The sequence below is a fragment of the Nuphar pumila genome, chromosome 12 (assembly GCF_984573655.1).
Source record: "Nuphar pumila chromosome 12, dmNupPumi1.hap1.1, whole genome shotgun sequence".
Taxonomy (NCBI): Eukaryota; Viridiplantae; Streptophyta; class Magnoliopsida; order Nymphaeales; family Nymphaeaceae; genus Nuphar; species Nuphar pumila.
The window spans coordinates 87,031,186-87,037,851 of NC_143260.1; positions in this window are offsets into that span (position 1 = coordinate 87,031,186).

Here is a 6,666-nt window from a genome sequence, read left to right on the forward strand (position 1 = left end):
TGGCTATCACAAAACATTGAAATAGCAGGTATAGGCTTCTCACCTAGTGGAATATCCACTAGCATATTCTTAAGTCATTCAACTTCTCTACAAGTAGATGCCAAAGCAATAAACTCATATTCCATTATAGAATAAGTTATACAGGTCTGTTTCTTAGACCCCCATGCAACTGCTCATCCACCAAGGGTAAAAACCCAACCACTCGTAGACTTGGAATCTTCAAAGTCGGTATTCAAACTTGCATCACTATACCCTTCAATAATAGCAGAAAACTCGGTATAGTGAATTTCATAGTCTAAAGTATGCTTTAGATATCTAAGAATCCTATTCACTGCATTCCAGTGTTGATGACCAGGATTATTAGTGTATCTACACACTTTACTCATTGCATAGGCAATATCAGGCCTTGTGCAGTTCATTGCATACATAAAGCTACCTACAACACTGACATATTTTAATTGTTGAACACTTGCACCAACATTAGGAGTCAATTTCATATTTGGATCATATGGGGTGCATGCTGGTGAACTATTAAGATATCCATACTTTGTAAGAATTTTCTCAATATAATGTGATTGGCATAATACACTGCCATTTTTATTTCTTATAATTTTGATTCCTAAAATAACATCTGCAACACCCAAGTTTTTCATACAAAACAAAGAAGATAAAAATCTTTTTGTTTGATTTATGCATTCACTATTGTTACCCAAAATAAGCATATCATCAACATATAAACATATAATAATAATTGAGCTACTATCTACTTTACTGTAGACACATTTGTCAGCATCATGAATTTTAAAACCATTATGTACCAAAGAACTATCAAAATTTTCATGTCATTGCTTAGGGGCTTGCTTTAATCGATATAAGGATTTCTCAAGTTTGCAAACTTTGCGCTCTTTCCCTAGCACTACAAAACCTTCAGGTTGCTCCATATATATCTCTTCATCTAATTCTCCATTCAAAAAGGTCGTTTTTACATCCATTTGATGAATTTGAAGCTTATATATGGCAGTCATGGCAATCAGAATTCTAATAGTAGATATTCTGGTTACAGGAGCAAAAGTATCAAAATAATCAATACCTTTTTTTTGTTTAAAGCCTTTTGCAACCAAACGCGCTTTAAATTTATCGATTGTATCATCAACTTTTAATTTCTTTTTGAAAATTCATTTGTAGTCAATAGTTTTGCAACCAACAGGTAAATCCACTAATTTTCAAACATTATTAGACATAATTGATTCTATTTCATCATTAATAGCTTCTCTCCAAAAGACAACATCTTGAGAAGACATAGCCTCCTGAAAAGACACAGAATCATTCTCAATTAGAAATATATAAAAGTCAGAACCAAAATTAGTTGGTTTTCTAATGCGTTTACTGTGTCTAACTTCAGTTTTTGGTTCATCAGCACAATCATTAGAATATTCAATCATGTCATTAACAGGATGTTCATCTACTGTAATGCGATTGCCATCAAGAAGAGAATCAAATGCATTTTTATGTTCTATGAAAGATGCATCTCTAGATTCTATAATAACATCATTAACAATGTCCAGAAATCTATATGCTTTACTATGTTCAGCATACCCAACAAATGCACATTTAAATGCTTTAGGTCCAACATTCTTCCTTTTATTTTTTGAAATTTTAACATATGCTAAATAACCCCAAACACGAAAATAACTAAGATTAGGTTTCTTACCAAAACACAATTCATAAAGTGATTTTTCAGATTTGGAATAAGGAACTCTGTTAAGAATATAACAAGCAAAAAGTATAGCCTCTCCCCACAAGTTGGAATGCAAACCCGTATTAAGAAGCATAGCATTCATCATTTCTACAAGTGTTCTGTTTTTCCTTTCTGCTACTCCATTTTGTTCAGGAGTTCTAGGTGCTAAAGTTTGATGAATAATGCCATTATCTCCACATAGTTTATCAAATTCTCCTCCTAAGTATTCACCTCCTCTATCTGTTCTTAAATGTACAATATTTGTTTTAAACCTATTTTGTACTTCAACAAGATGAAGAAATTTGGAAAATGCTTCAGATTTATGTTTCATCAAATAAACATAGCAGAATTTTGAGTAATCATCTATAAAGGTAATGAAGTACCTATTGCCACCACGACTTAAAACATTATCCATCGTACACACATCAGAATGCACTAATTCAAGCAATTTATAATTCTTTTCTACACTAGGAAACAGGAGTCTAGTTAGCTTAATTTGAATGTATGTCTCACACTTATGTTTATGTTCTATTCTAACATGACAAGGAAGAAGACCAAAGTTATTCATATTATGAATGCAACAAGAATTTATATGTCCTAATCTTGAATGCCAATGAAAATAGGAGTCAACCATATAAACAGAAGTAGTAACTTCATTTATGCTCATCTTGAACATACCACCAGTGGCAAACCCTTTTCCTACAAAGATTTTTCCTTTGGTCACAGTTACAATCCCAGACTCAATAACAATCTTAAAGCCATTTTGTGACAGTAGATCTACAGAGATTAAGTTTTTTCGAACTTCTGGAGCATAGTGGACATTCTCAAGTGTTAGGACTTTCCCGGAGGTGAACTTAATTTCCACACTCCCTTTTCCCAGCACTTTAGTTGAGGAAGAGTTTCCCATAATGAGATTGCATTCCTCCCCCACTACTTCATACGACTTGAACAAGTTTCTGTCGTTTGCCATATGAACAGTGCTTCCAGTATCCAGGTACCAGTCCTTCTTTGCAGCCACCATAAAGGTTTCAGAGATTACAGCAACAAGTCTCTCTTCTGACTCATTTGGCTTAGGACCAGTCCTCTTCCGTTCTCTACATTCTCTAGCAAAATGGCCAAACTTGCCACAAACATAGCAACTAATTTTCTTTTTATCAGTTGACTTTTTTCCTTTCACGAAATTCTTTTTGATTTTCTAGGTTTTCATGATTTTGCCACCCTTGTTACTAACAAAATTCACTTTAGGATAACCTTCTTTAGGACTCGAATTCTTTTTGTCACGAAGATGAGTTTTCTCCTCAATTCGGATGTCCTTAAGAAGACCATCTAAAGTGATTTTCTCATTTTTATGTTTTAGGTGATTCCTATATTCTTTCTAGGAATCCGGCAGTTTCCCAATGATGACAACAACTTGGAAGTCATCATCAAGATACATACCTTCTCCTTTGATCTTATAGGCCAGAATTTGCATCTCATGAATTTGAGCAAGTATTCGCTTATCATCAATAATAGAAAAATTAACATACTGATCTACGATAAACCTTTTGTTACCAGCATCTTCTGCATTGTACTTGATCTCTAGAGCATTCCACAACTCTCCAACCGACTCCAATGGTGAATACAGGTCAAAGAGAGAATCAGCTAAAGTGTTCAGGATATGCCCTTTGCATCAGTAGTTGTCAGTATGCCACTTCTCTCGCTCTTCTGTTCTTCTATCTCAACTTCTCCAGCAACGACAGTGGGACATGGCTTTTTGAGGACATAGTCGATATGCAGCTCAGACAACAAGAAAGAGACATTTGATTGCCACCGCTTGAAGTTTGACTCATCAAATCGATCGATTTTTTTAAGGTCACGACTAAGCAGATTGATGGAGTTGGATGTCGAACCAGAGGCCATATTGAAGTTCTAAAATTGTTATTCCAACTTTGTGAAAAATGGATTTCAGAAAAGAGATTTCAAGCCTAGAAGCACGTTCTTAAGATCGCTATCTTTAGAACTTCAATCGCCCCACTCTGGGAATTTCGAAGATGAGAAAAAGGGTTTTGTTACGACTGAGTTCCCAGAATACAACTAGGCTTGAACCTCAAGAGAGTCACTGCTTCGCAAGAACAAATGACCTCTCCCACACATGAACTCTGCAAGCCAAACCAAAAAGAAAGAAAGGAGAAAACTGGAGAGTCAGAAATTCCGATGATTCAAAAGACAAAAAAGGAAGAGATTTATAGACTTGTGAGAAAGGCCAAAACGTTTTGAAATAAATGAGATTAATGGCCATAATCCAGACGGTTTAAAAAAAAAGGACGAAAAGGTCCTTGAACGGTCACCCACCTTTGACTGTCAATCAAAGGCCTTCAAAACCATCCAACAGTCACAATGCAACATAAACTCAATATAACTGCTATTAAAACCTTTCAAACGGCCAAATATCTCAAAACCGAAAATCCAAAACGGACATTTGCACCTCGGACAAGTGCAAAGTGCGCCATCAAAATGCCACATTGCGCCTCAAGCGCCCTTGCGCGCGCATGCGCGCGTGTGCGCAAACGGCGCGTCCGTACAGCAACGTCCGCAATCCACCTAAAGACTCAAGGCTTACCAAAATAAAGAATAGATAACAAACTCTCTATTTAAACCTCTTGAAAAACTTTTCTCTCTTAGATATGGGACTAAACATTTTTCAAAACACTTTTGGTAGTAAACAAAATCATCAAGATTTAGTATTTTAAAACTTTCTTAACATTTGGATCTCCCTCTAGATTGGGTTTGGGTTCGTACACATCATTAGGTACCAATTATCGACATGATCTCCAACAAGTTACAGTCTCTCAGAGGAGCCATTGTTTGTCTTTTCAAGGATCCGATATGTTTTAAGTGCCCTATCAATGCATTTCATGTCCCTTTTTATTATGTCGACCAGTGTGGAAAAACAAATAATCAGATTGCTCAAATCATTTCTTTGGAACGGACTTGCAGACACGAAAAACACGCACCTCTTGTTAGATGAGAGCAAGTAATTCTACTAAGCCATGGTGGTCTTGGCATAAAAAAACCTAAGGTTCCAAAACATGATTTTATTGTCGAAATGGTATTGGATCATCTTTAAAGAAAATCATAATGGTTTATGGAGTTAGATTCCACTTCCGCGATAGAGAAATCCACAAAAGGGCCCATTCTGTGACATGAAAACGCCCCATAGAGTATGTTTGATGGCTTGTCCAGGATTGGACTGAATGAACAAACAGAACAGAACACAAAATTGGATATGTTCGTTCTGTTCTTTTTGTTTCAAGTCTAACGAATGCCCGTTGTTTGACGGGGGGGATAATGAAGAAGAAAAAAAATCCTTAATCAATGAAAGAAAAAAACCCAAATCAAGAAGAAGAAACCCTAATCAATAAGAGAAACCTAATCAATAAAATAAATCAAAAACCTAATTTATGAAAATCAAACAAAAAATCCTAATATAAGAAAACCCTCACATATGAAAACTTAAAATGCCCTAAAAAGGAATTTGATTCAAATCGTAATAAATAAAGAATAAAGATAACAAGCAGAAGAAAAAAGAAAAGAGAGAAAGAAAAGAGGAATCTCGCCGGTGGCCTCGCATCGCCTGGACAACGGCCTCATCCCCGACATCAGTGACTCAGGCGCCGATGACCCCCTTACTAAAGAGAGAGAGAGAGAAAGGACCCTTACCCCAACTTTTTTTTAACATGCATTCCCCGCGTCATGTTCTTTTTGTAACGAAGGTGGGGTGGGGTGGGGTGGGGGGTACGAAAATAACACCTTTTTAAGGATGTGGTGAACAATGCTCTGAGTGTCCACCACATCCAACGTTTGTTGAAATCACCGTCCCTTACTTTCATTTTGTTCTATTTCGGGTTGGGGAGGGTGATTCAAACGTACCCGTAAGTTACTGAAGACGCATGGGCTATAAGCTTACTCATTGGGCCTGTGCAAATAAGAGGACCTAAGCGGTGAGTTCAAGTTTGGTGGTGTTGGTTGGTCACCACTTGGTGGCGTATTTGGCGGGAAAGGAATGCACACATCTTTGTAAGGAAATCCTCACCCACTTCTTATATCAGACAATCCATTTAAACTGATGTGTATCACATGGTGGGGATCAAACGGGGTTTTGGTGAACTTGATTGGATTCAACTGTTATTTAGAGGTAGTTTCTCATCGTTCTAGGGATTTGAGACTTGTACTTGCTGATTATCGATTTATGATGAAAGGAAACGATGTGTTTTCTTTCCTTTAAAAAAATAAATATAAGCAATTTTAGGCTTAATTTTTTAATGTTTTGCAATATCAAGCACTAATAAAAGCTGAATTGCTTGAATTTCTCGTATCAACATAATTATTAAATATTAGTCTACATTGTTATCCAATTTTGAACAAATTTTTAAACGTAATTTTAATTCACTATTAGTGATTTTTATAAGTTTTATGAGAACAATCATATGAAAATAAAATTATCAGTACAAGAGCATGGAGGAAATTTTTTTATTGTTTATCCATTATGCATTTTTTACATATTGATTCTCATCTTTTTCATTTTTTTTATATTTTACTTTTTAAGGTTTTAATTATTTTAGGTCATGAAGCTTTTTTTATATAGTCTTGGTGAAAATGCTAAGAAATAATATCTTTCACCACAAAATAGTACTCAATTGAAATAAAATTATCCTTTGACACAAAATAGTTTATTTGCGATGGTCTTATTTTTTACAAAAACTCGATATTTTGATATTTTCTATAAGAATACTAGAAAAGTATTTGCTATCTTTGTGGTGAACTAGGAATGGCAATGGACCGGGGCGGGGGACAAGGTCTCCACCCCCGCCCTGTCTCAAAATCCGAACCTCCATCCCCACACGGGGATGGATTTCAACCTCCACCCCTGCCTCCATCTCTGGTCCAAA